This window comes from Aegilops tauschii, chromosome 5 (genome assembly GCF_002575655.3).
Source record: "Aegilops tauschii subsp. strangulata cultivar AL8/78 chromosome 5, Aet v6.0, whole genome shotgun sequence".
Taxonomy (NCBI): Eukaryota; Viridiplantae; Streptophyta; class Magnoliopsida; order Poales; family Poaceae; genus Aegilops; species Aegilops tauschii.
In genome coordinates this window covers 306,026,502-306,047,617 of record NC_053039.3, presented here as the reverse complement: position 1 = coordinate 306,047,617, position 21,116 = coordinate 306,026,502, and positions in this window count along the sequence as shown.

Here is a 21,116-nt window from a genome sequence, read left to right as displayed (position 1 = left end):
CATGAGGCATGGTTCGCAAGTACCAAGTGATTCATAATCAAGTGATTCCAGAAGTCCATCAGTATGGAGTTTCTTCATGCACTTTACACCAATATGACCTAAACGGCACTGCCACAAATAAGTTGCACTATCATTATCAACTCTGCATCTTTCGGCTTCAATATTATGAATATGTGTATCACTACTATCGAGATTCAATATAAATAGACCACTCTTCAAGGGTGCATGACCATAAAAGATATTATTCATATAAATAGAACAACCATTATTCTCTGATTTAAATGAATAACTGTCTCGCATCAAACAAGATCCAGATATAATGTTCATGCTCAACGTTGGCACCAAATAAGAATTATTCAGGTCTAAAACTAATCCCGAAGGTAGATGTAGAGGTAGCGTGCCGACTGCGATCACATAGACTTTGGAACCATTTCCCATGCGCATCGTCACCTCGTCCTTAGCCAATCTTCGCTTAATCCATAGTCCCTGTTTCGAGTTGCAAATATTAGCAACAGAACCAGTATCAAATACCCAGGTGCTACTGCGAGAATTAGTAAGGTACACATCAATAACATGTATATCACATATACCTTTGTTCACCTTGCCATCCTTCTTTTCCGCCAAATACTTGGGGCGGTTCCGCTTCCAGTGACCAGTCCCTTTGCAGTAGAAGCACTCAGTCTCAGGCTTAGGTCCAGACTTGGGCTTCTTCACTTGAGCATCAACACTTGATGCTCCTTCTTGATTTCTACCTCCGCAGCCTTTAGCATTGCGAAGAGCTCGGGAATTGTCTTATCCATCCCTTGCATATTATAGTTCATCATGAAGCTCTTGTAGCTTGGTGGAAGAATTCGGTCAATGACACTATCATCCGGAAGATTAACTCCTAGTTGAATCAAGTGATTGTTATACCCAGAAATTTTGAGTATATGCTCACTGACAGAACTATTCTCCTCCATCTTGCACCTGTAGAACTTATTGGAGACTTCATATCTCTCAATCCGGGCATTTGCTTGAAATATTAACTTCAACTCCTGGAACATCTCATATGCTCCATGACGTTCAAAACGTCGTTGAAGTCCCGGTTCTAAGCCGTAAAGCCTGGCACACTGAACTATCGAGTAGTCATCAGCTTTGCTCTGCCAGATGTTCATAACATCTGGCGTTGCTCCTACAGCGGGTTTGGCACCTAGCGGTGCTTCCAGGATGTAATTCTTCTGTGCAGCAATGAGGATAATCCTCAAGTTACGGACCCAGTCCGTGTAATTGCTACCATCATCTTTCAACTTTGCTTTCTCAAGGAACACATTAAAATTCAATGGAACAATAGCACGGGCCATCTATCTACAACAACATAGACATGAAAAATACTATCAGGTACTAAGTTCATGATAAATTAAAGTTCAATTAATCATATTACTTAAGAACTCCCACTTAGATAGACATCCCTCTAATCATCTAAGTGATCACGTGATCCATATCAACTAAACCATGTCCGATCATCACGTGAGATGGATTAGCTTTCAATGGTGAACATCACTATGTTGATCATATCTACTATATGATTCACGCTCGACCTTTCGGTCTCAGTGTTCCGAGGCCATATCTGCATATGCTAGGCTCGTCAAGTTTAACCCGAGTATTCTGCGTGTGCAAAACTGGCTTGCACCCGTTGTATGTGAACGTAGAGCTTATCACACCCGATCATCATGTGGTGTCTCGGCACGACGAACTTTCGCAACGGTGCATACTTAGGGAGAACACTTATACCTTGAAATTTAGTGAGAGATCATCTTATAATGCTACCGTCAACCTAAGCAAATTAAGATGCATAAAAGATAAACATCACATGCAATCAATATAAGTGATATGATATGGCCATCATCATCTTGTGCCTTTGATCTCCATCTCCAAAGCACCGTCATGATCACCATCGTCACCGGCGCGACACCTTGATCTTCATCGTAGCATCGTTGTTGTCTCGCCAACTATTGCTTCTACGACTATCGCTACCGCTTAGTGATAAAGTAAAGCAATTACATGGCAATTGCATTTCATACAATAAAGCGACAACCATATGGCTCCTGCCAGTTGCCGATAACTTGGTTACAAAACATGATCATCTAATACAATAAAATTTAGCATCATGTCTTGACCATATCACATCACAACATGCCCTGCAAAAAAAAGTTAGACGTCCTCTACTTTATTGTTGCAAGTTTTACGTGGCTGCTATGGGCTGAGCAAGAACCGTTCTTACCTACGCATCAAAAGCACAACGATATTTCGTCAAGTATGTGATGTTTTAACCTTCTCAAGGACAGGGCTTAGCCACACTTGATTCAACTAAAGTTGGAGAAACTGACACCCGCCGGCCACCTGTGTGCTAAGCACGTCGGTAGAACCAGTCTCGCGTAAGCATACGCGTAATGTCGGTCCGAGCCGGTTCATCCAACAATACCGCCGAATCAAAGTGTGACATGCTGGTAAGCAGTATGACTTGTATCGCCCACAACTCACTTGTGTTCTACTCGTGCATATAACACCTACGCATAAACCTGGCTCGGATGCCACTGTTGGGGAACGTAGTAATTTCAAAAAAAATCCTACACACACGCAAGATCATGGTGATGCATAGCAACGAGAGGGGAGAGTGTTGTCCACGTACCCTCATAGACTGAAAGCGGAAGCGTTATGACAATGCGGTTGATGTAGTCGTACGTCTTCACTATCCGACCGATCCATGTACCGAACGCACGGCACCTCCGAGTTCAGCACACGTTCAGCTCGATGACGTCCCACGAACTCCGATCCAGCAGAGCTTTGTGGGAGAGTTCCGTCAGCACGACGGCGTGATGACGGTGATGATGATGATACCGACGCAGGGCTTCGCCTAAGCACCGCTACGATATTACCGAGGTGGATTATGGTGGAGGGGGGCACCGCACACGCCTAAGAGATCAATGATCAATTGTTGTGTCTGCAAGGGGTGCCCCCCTCCCCGTATATAAAGGAGTGGAGGAGGGGGAGGGGGCCGGCCTCCTATGCCGCGCCCCATGAGGAGTCCTACTCCCACCGGGAGTAGGACTCCCCTCTTCCAAGTAGGAGTAGGAGAGGAGAAGGAAGGGAGAGAAGGAGAGAAGGAAAGGGAGGTATCACACAAAGTGTTCCTCCGGTAATCAGGAGTTGCATAATCTCATAGTCATAGGAACATGTAAAAGTCATGAAGAAAGCAATAGCAATAAACTAAAATGATCAAGTGCTAAGCTAACGGAATGGGTCAAGTCAATCACATCATTCTCCTAATGATGTGATCCCGTTTATCAAATGACAACTCATGTCTATGGCTAGGAAACATAACCATCTTTGATCAACGAGCTAGTCAAGTAGAGGCATACTAGTGACACTCTGTTTGTCTACGTATTCACACATGTATTATGTTTCCGGTTAATACAATTCTAGCATGAATAATAAACATTTATCATGAAATAAGGAAATAAATAATAACTTTATTATTTCCTCTAGGGCATATTTCCTTCACGCTATTTATAATATTTAGTAATATATTCTAACTTTATGATAACATCACCTACTTTTATGTTTTAGCTCTCCGATATCATGCAAAGTTATCCTCTTCATACCCACAACGTAGTTTTATTTCTCGCTTCTAGTTGGAAGCAAACGTTCGGTGTACGTAGAGTCGTATCAGTGGCAGATAGGACTTGAGAGAATATTGATCTTACCTTTAGCTCCTTGTGGGTTTAACACTCCATACTTATCACTTCCACCTTTGGGAATTGCTACGATGATTCCCTGCACTTGGGTATTATCAAAGTCCCACACCGACGCGGCTAATCAATGGGCTATGGAGATGTCCATCAATTGATGTCAATGTGAGGAGTAGGGATTGCCATGCAACAGATGCACTAAGAGCTACAAGTGTATGAAAGCTCAAACTGGAAACTAAGTGGGTGTGCATCCAACTTGCTTGCTCATGAAGACCTCGGGCATTCGAGGAAGCCCATCATCGAAATATACAAGCCAAGTTCTATAATGAAAATTCCCACTAGTATATGAAAGTGATAACTCAAGAGACTCTCTATATGAAGAACATGGTGCTACTTTGGAGCCAAGTGTGGTAAAAGGATAGTAGCATTGTCCCTTCTCTCTTTTTCTCTCATTTTTTTGTTTTTTTGTTTTGGTGGGCTTCTTTGGCCTCTTTTTTCTATTTGGGCTTCTTTGGCCTCTTTTATTTTTTGAAGTCCGGAGTCTCATCCCGACTTGTGGGGGAATCATAGTCTCCATCATCCTTTCCTCACTGGGGCAATGCTCTAATAATGATGATCATCACACTTTTATTTACTTCAACTCAATATTACAACTCGATACTAGAACAAAGATATGACTCTATATGAATGCCTCCGGCGGTGTACCGGGATGTGTAGTGATCTAGCGTAGCAATGACATCAAAAAACGGACAAGCCATGAAAACATCATGCTAGCTATCTTACGATCATGCAAATCAATATGACAATAAATGCTCAAGTCATGTATATGATGATGATGGAAGTTGCATGGCAATATATCTCGGAATGGCTATGGAAATGCCATGATAGGTAGGTATGGTGGCTGTTTTGAGGAAGAGATAAGGAGGCTTATGTGTGATAGATCATATCGTATCACAGGGTTTGGATGCACCGGCGAAGTTTGCACCAACTCTCGAGGTGAGAAAGGGCAATGCACGGTACCGAAGAGGCTAGCAATGATGGAAGGGTGAGAGTGCGTATAATCCATGGACTCAACATTAGTCATAAAGAACTCACATACTTATTGCAAAAATCTATTAGTCATTGAAACAAAGTACAACATGCATGCTCCTAGGGAGATAGATTGGTAGGAAAAGACCATCGCTCGTCCCCGACCGCCACTCATAAGGAAGACAATCAATAATACCTCATGCTCCGACTTCGTTACATAACGGTTCACCATACGTGCATGCTACGGGAATCACAAACTTCAACACAAGTATTTCTACAATCCACAACTACCCACTAGCATGACTCTAATATCATCGTCTTTATATCGCAAAACTAGTGCAAGGAATCAAACATATCATATTCAGTGATCTACAAGTTTTATGTAGGATTTTATGACTAACCATGTGAATGACCAGTTCCTGTCAACTCTCTAAATAGATATAAGTGAAGCAAGAGAGTTTAGTTCTTTCTACAAAAGATATGCCCACGCTCTAACAAATATAAGTGAAGCAAAAGAGCATTCTACAAATGGCGGTTTTCTATGTGAAGAGAAACAGGCAATCCAAACTTCAAATGATATAAGTGAAGCACATGAAGCATTCTATAAAGCCATACTCAAAAAATATAAGTGAAGTGTAATGAGCATTCTATAAATCAACCAAGGACTATCTCATACCGGCATGGTGCATCAAAGAAAAGTGAAAACTAAATGCAAAAGACGCTCCAAGATTTGCACATATCGCATGAACGAAACGAATCCGAAAACATACCGAAACTTGTTGAAGAAAGATGAGATGCCTTCCGGGGCATCCCCAAGCTTAGACGCTTGAGTCTCCTTGAATATTTACTTGGGGTGTCTTGTGCATCCCCAAGCTTGAGCTCTTGCCTCTCATCCTTCTCCTCACATCGAGACCTCCTCGATCTTCGAACACTTCATCCACACAAAACTCAACAGAAAGCTCGGTAAGATCCGTTAGTATAATAAAGCAAATCACTACTCTAAGTACTGTTGCAAACCAATTCATATTTTGTTTTTGCATTTTAGCTACTCTAATATAAATTTTCCATGGCTTAATCCACTGATATAAATCGATAGTTTCACCGAAACAAGTAAACTATGCATCAAAAACAGAATCTTTCTTAAACAGGGCAGTCTGTAGTAATCTGAACATTCACCATACCTCTGGTACTCCAAAAATTCTTAAAAAATTAGGAAAAATAAAAAATTTGTATAGAAAGATAGTTCAAAAAGTTTCAGAACCATTTGATGTTCCAGTAAAAAAATATAAAATCGCGCACTACAACCAAAGTTTCTGTTTTGCACCGCACAAACCAACAAGCAATGTAAACATCCTAAAGGCAAATCTTGGCACATTATTTTTGTTTTTAAACTTTATAAAAGCACACAACATAAATAAATGACTCTCTAAAACTTGCGGGTTGTCTCCCTGGCAGCGCTTTTGTTAAAGCCATTAAGCTAGCCATATAGTGCTCAAGTAATGGATCCACCAGGATCCCAAGGTATATCAAAGCCAATTTTAATTAACAATAATTTGGCATTTAGTAGTGAGCACAAAGTAACATATATCATGCAACAACGAAGTCTAACTCTCTTCCTATGCATCGGCATGTCATACAAGAACAATTTATGCACACATAGTAAAGGCCAATGCATAGTATAAATAGTTGCTTGCAATTTTATCATATTGGAAACATGGAGAGGCGGAGATGTAGTTCCTCTCTCATAATAATTGCAAGTAATAGCAGCAAACACATGCATATTATATCTATCAAAATCATCATGTGTAGTAGTAAAACACAACCCATCAATATAATCCTTAATAAGGGCAAACTTCTCCGATATAGTGTAGTTGGGAGAATTCAAAAAGATAATAGGACTATCATGCGTGGGTGCAATAGCAACAATTTCATGTTTAACATAAGGAACTATAGCAAGTTCATCTCCATAAGCATAATTCATATTGGCATCTTGGCCACAAGCATAGCAACCATCATCAAAAAGGGATATTTCAAAAGAATCAACGGGATCATAACATCATCATAGCATTCATCCTTCGGTAAGCATGAAGGGAAATTAAACAATGTATGAGTTGAGGAGTTACTCTCATTAGAAGGTGGGCACGGGTAGCTAATCCGCTCTTCCTTCTTTTGTTCTTCGCTCTCCTCCTCATCTTTTTCATCCAATGAGCTCACAGTTTCATCAATTTCTTCTTCCATAGACTCCTGCAAAATATTAGTCTCTTCTCGGACAGCGGAGACTCTCTCAATAAAATCATCAATATTGGAATTGAATTCATAATTCTCATAGCAATATTTAAGTATAGCAAAATTTTCAGGTGTGTAAACAGCATCATCAAGATTTTCACACTCTTTAAACAAAGATTCAATTTCATAAGCACCCATAAAAGCAACAAATTCTTCTATTTGTTCCACATCATAGTAATCATATATACCATTAGCATAAGAAGCCAAGGTTTTATTATCATTAAATCTACATGAAACTGGAAGGTGTGGAGCCTTCATCCTAAAGCAAAAAGTATAATCATATCTCAAGCATAGTTGCCGAGCGTACCAATGCAACATATGAATTTGATCCCATAATAGCTTCCCTTTTTGAGTCAAGCGATAATCCCTAAAGTATTCACGTTGATCCAATGTGTCTCCCATTATATAATTGAATGGGGTTTTCTTAGGATTATTAAAGTAGTCCATAATATCTTTCACATAATGAGCATCGAGGGTTCCCCATCTCCATGAGTAGCAAGTACCACTAATTTTTTTGGTGTTTCGTGTTCCATATCCATAACTAAAGATAGAGAACAACTTAGAACAGCAAATAAAAATTACTTAGTGATAAAGCAAACAAGCACACACGAGAATATTCACCCCACGCTATAACTCCCCGACAACGGCGCCAGAAAAAGGTCTTGATAACCCACAAGTATAGGGGATCAATTGTAGCCTCTTTCAATAAGTAAGAGTGTCGAACCCAATGAGGATCTAATGGTAGAACAAATATTCCCTCAAGTTTTATCGACCACCGATACAACTCTACGCACGCTTGACGTTTGCTTTACCTAGAACAAGTATAAAACTAGAAGTACTTTGTAGGTGTAACGGGATAGGTTTGCAAGAATATAAAGAGCACATAAATAAAAACTAGGGGTTGTTTAGGTAAAGAAGCAATAAAGTTAGTATAGCGAGTGTGTAAAAGTGGTGGTAGGAGTTGCGAAATTGTCCCTAAGCAATTGACTACTTTACTAGACCGATAGCAAGTTTTATGTGGGAGAGGTCACTTCTAGCATGTCATACCTGACTTGGAATTCTATGCACTTATGGTTGGAACTATTAGCAAGCATACGCAACTACTAACGTTCATTAAGGTAAAACCCAACTATAGCATTAAGATATATTGGCCCCCCTTCAACCCCGTATGCATCAATTTCTATGCTAGGTTGAAGCTTCTGTCACTCTTGCCCTCCGATACATAGTCCTATCAACATACAACTAACCCTATGGGGTGATCCACGCGTGCGCTCATATGATGGGCACCAAAGGACATCAACATAACCACCAGCAAATTAAACCAATCATAGCAATTCACCAATTACCGATAGGACAACGAAAATCTACTCAGACATCATAGGATGGCAACACATCATTGGATAATAATATGAAGCATAAAGCACCATGTTCAAGTAGAGGGTACAGCGGGTTGCGGGAGAGTGGACCGCTGTACATAGATGGGGGGGAGGTGATGAAGATGTTGGTGAAGATGACAGAGGTGTTGGTGTAGATTGCCGTCACACGATGATGGCCCCGACGGCGTTCCGGCGCCACCGGGAGAGAGGGGGAGAGGGCCCCCCTTCTTCTTCTTCTTCTTCCTTGACCTTCTCCCTAGATGGGAGAAGGGTTTCCCCTCTGGTCCTTGGCTTCCATGGCATGGGAGGGGCGAGAGCCCCTCCGAGATTGGATATGTCTCTCTGTCTCTCTCTGTTTCTGCGCTCCTGATTCTGGCCTTTCACCGTTTCTTATATTCCCGGAGATCCGTAACTCCGATTGGGTTGAAATTTGGACACAATTTTTATCCGGATATTGGCTTTCTTGCGGCGAAAGAAGGGCACCAACCGCCTTACGGGTGGCCACAAGGGTCAGGGGCGCGCCCCCTGCCTCGTGGCCCCCTCGGGCATCGTCTCGCGTTGATTCTTCTTCCCAAAAATCACATATATTCCAAAAAAATCTCCACCCGTTTTTATCCTGTTTGGACTCCGTTTGATATGGATTTTCTGCGAAACAAAAAACATGCAACAAACAGGAACTGGCACTGGGCAATGGATCAATATGTTAGTCCCAAAAATAGTGTAAAAAGTTGCCAAAAGTATGTAAAAGTTGTAGAATATTGGCATGGAACAATCAAAAATTATAGGTACGATGGAGACGTATTAGTGGGGAGGACGATGGTGAGGTCGGGGAAGGCTGGAGAGGCTCGCGGTGGCCGGACGAGGAGGTGCCCGAGAGGAACGAGCGGCGGCTGTGCTCGGGGAAGACGACCTCGAGGGACTCCGGGGTAAAAAGGAGAGATGGGGGAGGTGCGCCAGGAGGAGAGGAACTCGTTGGTGGTGGCGGAACTGCGAGGGAGAGGCTAGGATCGCCGGAAACAAGAAGAGACTGCAATGGCCGAGGCGAACTCCGGCGAAAAACGGCGAGATGAGGTCGCTCCGGTGGCCAAGTGAGTCGAGGGAGAAGTGGGTGAGCTGCGGAAGGACTCGGGGCACGCTTATATAGCCGAGGGGAGGGCTCTAGAGCATCGCTAGCGAGCTCGAGCAGTGCTCTAATGGTGGACAGCGACTGGACGCGGCACTGGCATGGCGCTAGCGCCGCATTTATGGCGAACAACGACGAAGCAGCGACGCGGGGTGATGCAGTCAAGCACGGGCGAGCTCCAGGACACGGAGGGACATCGAGACAAGGAGGAAGGAGACGGGAACAGGGGCAAGAACGCGCCAGAGCTTGCAAGCTGCATCGCAAGCGTGATCACCACGCACTAGAGCAAATAGCTCGTTCTGGCCGGACCAATGGTGTCTAGTAGAATGACCTTAGTGCCCTGAGTCTAAATGAAGAAATAATTGGGTCCAGGGGCAAAGAAGAGATTTGCAGATGGCCCCAAAGCAAACCAGCAGCCAAGTGTTTGTGCTGTGCAGTGGGGACACCAGCTTGGTAACGAAGTAAATAATTTGTCTGGTGATGATCACACACTAAGGTGATGTTGATCACCAAAAATCAGCTTAAGAGGAGGAGTTTAGTGGGCACTTGTTGAAGAAACCACCATAATGGCCAGAATAAAAGATGATGAAGGTGCACTCATATACATGATCGTCATGAGCTGAAATTTGTAGGAGGTGGGTTATTTGATCATATTAATACACTGTAAAACTTTCATACCAATTGGATATACCAAAGGGGTACTTGCTTCACAATGCTTTATTATGACCAGAAACTTGGAAAAATTGCACAGGGCAATTGGCTAGATGAAATGGGCCAAAAATTGGTGGAGGGAGTTTGTATGGACAGGAGAATGCCCTGGAAAAGTTTTAGCTTAAATGAAGCAATATAAAATATAGTTGCTTCACAAACTGAAAATCTGACCAGAAACCAAGATTTGGAGCTGGGCTCACATAGATGAGTTACATGAGCTCAAATTTGGTGGAGAGTCATGATTTGATCATATGAAGGGCCTTGCAAAATTTCAACTCATTTGGATATGCCTAGCTTGTACCTCCTTCACAATCACTTCCCTCAGACAGGAACTTTGAAAATCACTGAGGAAGCTTGGCTAGGCAAATGAAGTTGAATTTTGGCACAGGGCAATTATTTGGACAAGAAAAGATGTACAAAAAGTTTGGGGTCAATTGGGCAAAGGTAAATGGCACCTGCTTCACAATCTGCCATTCATGACAGAATAGGAAAATAATTAATTGAGCATGATGAGGAACATGGAAAATGAAATATTTTGCCATATTTGAGAAAGATATGACCCAAACAATGTATGAGAATTATTTGGGAATTTTAGGAGTGATGGAAATATAGGTTGCTTCACAACCTAGGGCAAATTGGGTTATTCCTTTAATAGAAAAGGAATATTCCCAAGGAAAAGAATATTGGGGTTTGGTCCAAGATGGAAATGGCAAGGTCTAGGAATGGAGATGGGGATGCCAAGCCACTATGGAAAGAAAGAAGAGGGCATCTTCTTCAGTTTCCAGACCACATAGCCACGGAAAAAGGAAACTCAAGAAAAAATCTCAGAGAAACAAAAGAAAAAGAAAGGGCCAAAAATCAGGCTATGACAACTCTTCCCCCCTTAAATAAATCTCGTCCTCGAGATTTGGTTGCTCAGGGAACAAGTATGCATATACTGACTTAAGGAGACCGTTTCCAACTCGGGTATCCTTTTTCCTTTATTGATTGTTCCCATTGAATTCTTCATTTGACTTACCTGACTGGCTCTAGGGTGGTTTGTTTCACTGTATCCATATCCTGACAGATCTTACCTCACATTTTCATGCTTATACTGGCTCCAATTCTTTTCATATCTGCTGACTTAGCTGAGTGTGATTTGTTATCATGACTGAAATATATGCCCGTCTCACAAATCTGAGAGTGATTTCCGATTGTTGTGGCTCTACTGAAAAACTTCCATGAGTTGGTGATCAGATTTTTTTCTGATGAACACCCAAGCTCTTACTCCTTGCATTGGGTTTCTCAACTAACTGTAGGCCCTTCGGGTTCAAAACAGTGCTATGGATCATAACGGTTTTCCTGACAGATTCTAACTTGTCGCGGGAATTTCTGAATCATCCTGACTGGCCCCATTGTCTTGAGTCTCAGATTCATACCAAATATTTGATTGTCACCTGACGTGGCCAACATAAGGGGTATGATCTTATATGATAATATCCTCATCCTTGACTGACGGTGGCTCTGGCAGAAAAAAATTGTTCCAGACAGGCTATCCTTTGGTGATTCACATAAGTGAGGGCACATGCTTCGAGACTGTTATTCCTCGTACTGATCATTCATTCTGTCGGTATATCCATGAGGATAGTAGACTGTGTGATGCTTTATCATAGTCGCTGGAATCAAGCTGTTGAATTGACCTTTGGTCTGACTTGACAGACCCAGATATTCGATACTGACAAATCTGAGCATAGACTATTAGCTGAGCAGGTTGTCCGGATATGGATTCCTTACCAAAATTGAGTAGAGCCCCTTGATGAATATGCATGGCTGTCGATAATGACTCAGACTGTCCAGGGTATCTACACCATGGGGCTCATGCAACAATTTTCATACCTGCATTGTCGGTCTTGCTCCTTCATTACTGTGCTCTTATTCTGGATTCTTTGCTGAAAGAGCTGGTCATATTACTTCTTCATATTACCATAGGTACTGTCGGGTGTAATATTTCGGCAATCATTACTTATCCTCGTTCATGTATCATGTGATAAGAATCTGTACTAGGTTCACACATACTTTCATGCATCTCATTGTTGTCGTCGGGCATTCCAGGTGTTCACAAGGGTAAATGATATCGCCTTGTCGGGTATGAGTCAACTGGCCTTTTTGAGTACTGACAAAATTTGCTGTCCCATGTTGTCTTTCTCCAAAACTTGTCGGTTCTTGCATCACCACTGAGGTGTATAACTGACTTTCTTATTCTGGCATGACTCGTGAGATTTCCGGATTCTCACCTTAACTTCACCATCGTACCACTGACTAGCAAGAGCTTGGCAGCATGCTCACAATATAATGAGAATTTAATTCCTGAGGTAGACTTGTTTTCTAACTGATTTCTTGCTTCTGTCCAAACTGTTGCAGATCTGATTCTTGGAATGCAGTGCCAAATGTTGTCAATTCGCCATATCATATCTTGTACCAATGCCGAAGTGAGGAAGATTAGATGGCTTATGTTGGAAACCATCGAGGGTATCTTACTGAGGAAGACTGGGCATCATGCTTCAGAAGCTTCCCCCCTTAAAGACTTGCTGGGGAAGGACTTGGTACCTTATGTCGAAAGCTTTTGCGTTTGCTTACTGAAGAAGCCTGAGTATTTTGCACTAGAAGTCATCCATATATCGTACTAAGGAAGATAGAGGAATCTTGCACTGGAAGCTTCTCTGGTAGCTTGTGAGGGAAGACTGGGTTGCTTACACCAGAAGCTTCTCATTGGGATATGCAGACCGGTTACCATATACACACACCATCTTAATATTTCTGCTGTGGATTACTTGTATGAAACCGGGCTTTGCTGGACTATATCCTCTTCTCTGTGTACTTAATACATGGCACATTCTTGCTTTCTTCTAGGTATACCGGGTTTCAAAATCATCCTCAACGAAGAATCAAAAATTGCATCTGAATCATACCTTTGACTGAGAATATACTGTCGATCTTGCACACAATTTATCTTCTCGCTGATTTGATCATTTCTGCTATGAAGGGTGCACACTGGGGGTGACTTGATTATCCGTACTATTGGGAGGAGTGCACATTAATGCAAACTTGATTATCATCATCACAGTAATATATTTCTCATTTCACTGTAGTCGACTGAGGATTCCATTCTATTCAGCTGAGTTTCCAAATACTTGAATTCCTTACTGATTCTTCGGGTCCAGTGTCAGTTGATGAGCAACTTTAATAAGGGGGAAAATATGCAACACCGAAGGCCCAAAGAAATAAACAAAAGAAACGATGAAAACAAAAACACACAAAGCATACAAATAATAATATTAATAATCAAGCAACATTACATATTACTGCTACTCACAATAATAATATGCATGCACGCCTAAGCACACAAATCTCGTGGAAACTTTGGTACTACGGTCTGACATGTTGTGGCGGTGTGCACGAAAGTGAATTTACGTGTGGAAGGAGTTGACGTAACCAGGGCTACACCAAGCGCTGGCTGAACACCGGCTGGATCTGGATAGATACAGAGACGAGGACGGACTTGGTGATCAAGTAGCGAGACACAAGGTCAGGACCACATCATCATCAAGCGTACGAAAGGGAATCGTACATGTACAAAGAATGGAATGACAGGGCAGTATAGGGGAGGAAAAGCAAGGCTTGCTGGCATTGCCCTTTTCTGATAACAAATAGCAGTAAGGGTTGCCAAAGGGACGAGATGGATGGCACGATGCGGGATAGAGACAAGTCTATCACTGAAATAATACAGGTGGGTGGCTGAAAGATATCGATGCGATACCTGAGCATAACTCCTGCGAATGGTGTCTGGAACACTTGGCACCAGGGCATCACTCTGCTGGGACAGAGATGACGCCAAACACCGAAGAGCATGCATGCTAAGAAGGAGGGTTCAAGTGGTGGATCAAAACCGATGCCACCTACGCTCACAAGATTAACTGTTAGCGACTAAATAATAATCTATATGCATGCTATGCAACAAACAAATGCAGCAAACAAGTGCAACAAACCAACTAGGCTCCATACTACCGCTTTCTAACGTTCGCGCGGGCTAGGGCGTCCTACAACTAGACCTGCTCTGATACCAAGACTGTGGCACCCCGGCTCAGAGAAACCGGAATGCCCCGTATTGCAGCCCAGAGATCGAGGAGAAGTCTTCTAGAATATGGCACTGCTTAGCATAGAACAAATCAGTTCTTTATTACGATCTATATGGATATAAGGGTTACATCGGCATGGCGACACTACGCCTGCCACGGTTCCTCCATGCAAGCAGCAGAACAACACGATGCAGCGGAATAACTCTAGCAGCAGAAAAGCGACGACGGTGATGAACTCCACTCCGCAGGGACTCTGGCTGGAACGCTTATCCTAGCTCGCAAACAAGGGATCCACGGCAAACAAGCAATCAAATCTGGCATGACATGCAAACTGACATGACACGCCAGGTCAGTACATTGAATGTACTTGCGAGCTCACAGCAACCAAAGCAATCAAGACAGACAACAACATGGCAATTACCGGTTAACAAGGATTAACATGATACTATCAGAACAACATGGCATGAACAACATGATATAGCTAGAACAATACGAGCATGGCATGAACATATAAACATAATGACACTATCATGCAACATGATGACGTTATCATGCACCAACTTACTCTGTTCAGGTTACCTCATAACCATCACGGACATCACACGATCATCTCAGGATCCAATCAAGCTTGGTATTAACAATACCGTAGTAATCATTGCATGACCACAATCTTTACCCTTGACTCTCGCATAACACCACAAATATCCATCAACTCGATATCCTCGATACCACGGTGATCATCTCACGATCACAACCAATCTCTTTCTCATCATCGAACCATGGTTGTTATTAAGCACATTATTATTATTACCGTTGACCCACGGTGTGACCAACTATGAACTGGGCCCTTATCCGCGGGCGCGGCTATCGATAGATTTAATACACACTTTGCAGAGGTAGCGCACTGTACCCACACCACGGAACCCGTGGCCTCGCATTCCCATTCGGGTGGACCAACGGCGTTCCGACAAAGCCGTCCTACTGCCATGACACCCTCCCGGCCACTCCGACAAACTACCCTTTGGGCTAAGTCATGGGTGGCCCCGTGCCTACCAAAGGCATCAACGGCCACCGTCGTGGCAAAACATAAATGATCCCAAACGGGGACAATGGATCCATACTCAAAAACAGGCACACAAGGCTTATGTCGTCCTACCCGGCCAAGGTAGCGCCCGCGCATAACCTTCCCTTGTTGGAGGCACCGGCGAGAGGCGTGACAATAGACCCAGCTAGGACCTCCCCATAAAAGGCAAATGTGGTTGCACTGGTCAGCTCGATATAGTGGCACTATGACTTAGCCAACAGTTGTTCAAGTTCAATTAATCCGGTTAAACTTGAATGCAATATGTTGAGCCATGATAAAATAACATGATGCAATTACAATGCATGAGCATGATATAAGCATGGGGTGCAACATAACTATCAACCATATCAACAATGAATCATATCCAACTGAGCATGGCATAATGATGAGCATTAATATCACAAGTATAAACCTACTCATAGCATAGCATGACCACTAACATCAACAATAAATACCATGCAATAACACATCAATAACATTACCGAGTATACACTTAACCAACTAACTATTGGGGAACGTAGTAATTCCAAAAAAATTCCTACGTGCAGACAGGATTATAGTGATGCATAGCAACGAGCGGGGAGAGTGTGTCCACGTACCCTCGTAGACCGAAAGCGGAAGCGTTAGCACAACGCGATTGATGTAGTCGTACATCTTCACGATCCGACCGATCCGAGTACCGAACATACGGCACCTCCGAGTTCAGCACACGTTCAGCTCGATGACGTCCCTCGAACTCCGATCCAGCCGAGCTTTGAGGGAGAGTTCCGTCAGCACGACGGCGTGGTGACGGTGATGATGATGCTACCGATGCAGGGCTTCGCCTAAGCACCGCTACGATATTATCGAGGTCGAATATGGTGGAGGGGGCACCGCACACGGCTAAGAGATCAAGAGATCAATTGTTGTGTCTATGGGGTGCTCCCCTCTCCCGTATATAATGGAGTGGAGGAGGGGGAGGGCCGGCCCTCTCTATGGCGCGCCCTAGAGGAGTCCTACTCCCACCGGGAGTAGGATTCCCCCTTTCCTAGTAGAACTAGGAGCCCATCCAAGTAGTAGGAGTAGGAGAGAAGGAAAGGGAAAAGACAAGAGAAGGAAAGAGGGGGCGTCGCCCCTCCCCCTAGTCCAATTCGGACTAAGCCTTGGGGGGGCGCGCAGCCTCCCCTCTCTCTTTCCCCTAAAGCCCAATAAGGCCCATATACTCCCCGGCGAATTCCCGTAACTCTTTGGTACTCCGAAAAATACCCGAATCACTCGGAACCTTTCCGATGTCCGAATATAGTCGTACAATATATCGATCTTTACGCCTCGACCATTTTGAGACTCCTCGTCATGTCCCCGATCTCATTCGGGACTCCGAACTACCTTCGGTACATCAAAACACATAAACTAATAATACCGATTGTCACCGAACTTTAAGCGTGCGGACCCTACGGGTTCGAGAACTATGTACACATGACCGAGACACGTCTCCGGTCAATAACCAATAGCGGAACTTGGATGCTCATATTGGCTCCCACATATTCTACGAAGATCTTTATCGGTCAAACCGCATAACAACATACGTTGTTCCCTTTGTCATCGGTATGTTACTTGCCCGAGATTCGATCGTCGGTATCTCAATACCTAGTTCAATCTCGTTACCGGCAAGTCTCTTTACTCGTTACGTAATGCATCATCCCACAACTAACTCATTAGTCACATTGCTTGCAAGGCTTATAGTGATGTGCATTACCGAGAGGGCCCAGAGATACCTCTCCGACAATCGGAGTGACAAATCCTAATCTTGAAATACGCCAACTCAACAAGTACCTTCGGAGACACCTGTAGAGCACCTTTATAATCACCCAGTTATGTTGTGACGTTTGGTAGCACACAAAGTGTTCCTCCGGTAAACGGGAGTTGCATAATCTCATAGTCATAGGAACATGTATAAGTCATGAAGAAAGCAATAGCAACATACTAAACGATCAAGTGCTAAGCTAACGGAATGGGTCAAGTCAATCACATCATTCTCCTAATGATGTGATCCCGTTAATCAAATGACAACTCATGTCCATGGCTAGGAAACTCAACCATCTTTGATCAACGAGCTAGTCAAGTAGAGGCATACTAGTGACACTATGTTTGTCTATGTATTCACACATGTATTATGTTTCCGGTTAATACAATTCTAGCATGAATAATAAACATTTATCATGATATAAGGAAATAAATAATAACTTTATTATTGCCTCTAGGGCATATTTCCTTCAGTCTCCCACTTGCACTAGAGTCAATAATCTAGATCACATTGCCATGTGATTTAACATCAATAGTTCACATCACCATGTGATTAACACCCATAGTTCACATCGTCATGTGACCAACACCCAAAGGGTTTACTAGAGTCAGCAATCTAGTTCACATTGCCATGTGATTAACACCCAAAGAGTACAAAGGTGTGATCATGTTTTGCTTGTGAGAGAAGTTTAGTCAACGGGTCTGCCAAATTCAGATCCGTATGTATTTTGCAAATATCTATGTCAACAATGCTCTGCACAGAGCTACTCTAGCTAATTGCTCCCGCTTTCAATATGTATCCAAATTGGGATTTAGAGTCATCCGGATCAGTGCCAAAACTTGCATCGACGTAACCCTTTACGATGAATTTTTTTTGTCACCTCCATAACCGAGAAACATATCCTTATTCCACTAAGGATAATTTTGACCAATGTCCAGTGATCTACTCCTAGATCACTATTGTACTCCCTTGCCAAACTCAGGGCAGGGTATACAATAGGTCTGGTACATAGCATGGCATACTTTATAGAACCTATAGCTGAGGCATAGTGAAATGACTTTCATTCTCTCTCTATTTTCTGCCGTGGTCGGGTTTTGAGTCTTACTCAACTTCACACCTTGCAACACAGGAAAGAACTCTTTCTTTGACTGTTCCATTTTGAACTACTTCAAAAACTTGTCAAGGTATGTACTCATTGAAAAATTTTATCAAGCGTCTTGATCTATCTCTATAGATCTTGATGCTCAATATGTAAGCAGCTTCACCGAGGTCTTTCTTTGAAAAACTCCTTTCAAACACTCCGTTATGCTTTACAGAAAATTCTACATCATTTCCGATCGACAATATGTCATTCACATATATTTATCAGAAAGGCTGTAGTGCTCCCACTCACTTTCTTCTAAATACAGGCTTCACCACAAGTCTGTATAAAACTATATGCTTTGATCAACTCATCAAAGCGTATATTCCAACTCCGAGATGCTTGCACCAGTCCATAGATGGATCGCTGGAGCTTGCACATTTTGTTAGCACCTTTAGGATCGACAAAACCTTCTGGTTGCATTATATACAACTCTTCTTTAAGAAATCCATTAAGGAATGTAGTTTTGACATCCATTTGCCAGATTTCGTGCTAACATGATTCGGACAGACTTAAGCATCGCTACGAGTGAGAAAATCTCATCGTAGTCAACACCTTGAACTTTGTCAAAAACCTTTTTCGACAAGTCTAGCTTTGTAGATAGTAACACTACTATCAGCGTCCGTCTTCCTCTTGAAGATACATTTATTTTCTATGGCTTGCCGATCATCGGGCAAGTCAACCAAAGTCCACACTTTGTTCTCATACATGGATCCCATCTCAGATTTCATGGCCTCAAGCCATTTCGCGGAATCTGGGCTCATGATCGCTTCCTCATAGTTCGTAGGTTCGTCATGGTCAAGTAACATGACCTCCAGAACAGGATTACCGTACCACTCTGGTGCGGATCTCACTCTGGTTGACCTACGAGGTTCGCTAGTAACTTGATCTGAAGTTACATGATCATCATCATTAGCTTCCTCACTAATTGGTGTAGGAGTCACAGGAACACTGTGATGAACTACTTTCCAATAAGGGAGCAGGTACAGTTACCTCATCAAGTTCTACTTTCCTCCCACTCACTTCTTTCGAGAGAAACTCCTTCTCTAGAAAGGATCCATTCTTAGCAACGAATGTCTTGCCTTCGGATCTGTGATAGAAGGTGTACCCAACATTTTCTTTTGGGTATCCTATGAAGACGCACTTCTCCGATTTGGGTTCGAGCTTATCAGGTTGAAACTTTTTCACATAAGCATCGTATCCCCAAACTTTAAGAAACGACAGCTTAGGTTTCTTGCTAAACCATAGCTCATACTGTGTCATCTCAATAGATTAGACGGTGCCCTATTTAATGTGAATGCAGCTGTCACTAATGCATAACCCCATAACGATAGTGGTAAATCGGTAAGAGACATCATAGATTGCACTATATCCAATAAAGTACGGTTATGACGTTCAGACACACCATTATGCTATGGTGTTCCAGGTTGCATGAGTTTGTGAAACTATTCCACATTGTTTTAATTGAAGGCCAAACTTGTAACTCACTTATTCGTCTCCGCGATCAAATCACAGAAAAACTTTTATTTTCTTGTTACAATTATTCTCCACTTCACTCTGAAATTCTTTGAACTTTTCAACTGTTTCAGTTTCATTAAGTAGATATACCCATATCTGCTCAAATCATCTGTGAAGGTCAGGAAATAACGATACCCGCCGCGAGCCTCAACACTCATCGGACCGCATACATCGGTATGTATTATTTCCAATAAGTCAGTAGCTCGCTCCATTGTTTCGGAGAACGGAGTCTTAGTCATCTTGCCCATGAGGCATGGTTCGCAAGCATCAGCTGATTCATAATCAAGTGATTCCAAAAGCCCATCAGCATGGATTTTCTTCATGCGCTCTACACCAATATGACCTAAACGGCGGTGCCACAAATAAGTTGCACTACCATTATTAACTTTGCATCTTTTGGCTTCAATATTATGAATATGTGTATCACCACGATCGAGATCCAACAAACCATTTTCATTGGGTGTATGACCATAGAAGGTTTTATTCATGTAAACAGAACAACAATTATTCTCTAACTTAAATGAATAGCCGTATTGCAATAAACATGGTCAAATCATATTCATGCTCAACGCGAACACCAAATAACACTTATTTAGGTTCAACACTAATCCCGAAAGTATAGGGAGTGTGCGATGATGATCATATCAATCTTGGAACTACTTCCAACACACATCGTCACTTCACCCTTAACTAGTCTCTGTTCATTCTGCAACTCTTGTTTCGAGTTACTAATCTTAGCAACTGAACTAGTATCAAATACTAAGGGGTTGCTATAAACACTAGTAAAGTAGACATCAATAACATGTATATCAAATATACCTTTGTTCACTATGCCATCCTTCTTATCCGCCAAGTATCTAGGGCAGTTCCACTTCTAGTGACCAGTCCCTTTGCAGTAGAAGCACTTAGTCTCAGGCTTAGGTCCAGACTTGGGCTTCTTCACTTGAGCAGCAACTCGCTTGCCGTTCTTCTTGAAGTTCCCCTTCTTCCCTTTGCCCTTTTCTTGAAACTAGTGGTCTTGTCAACCATCAACACTTGATGTTTTTCTTGATTTGTACCTTCGTCGATTTCAGCATCACGAAGAGCTTGGGAATCGTTTCCGTTATCCCTTGCATATTATAGTTCATCACGAAGTTCTAGTAACTTGGTGATAGTGACTAGAGAACTCTGCCAATCACTATCTTATCTGGAAGATTAACTCCCACTTGATTCAAGTGATTGT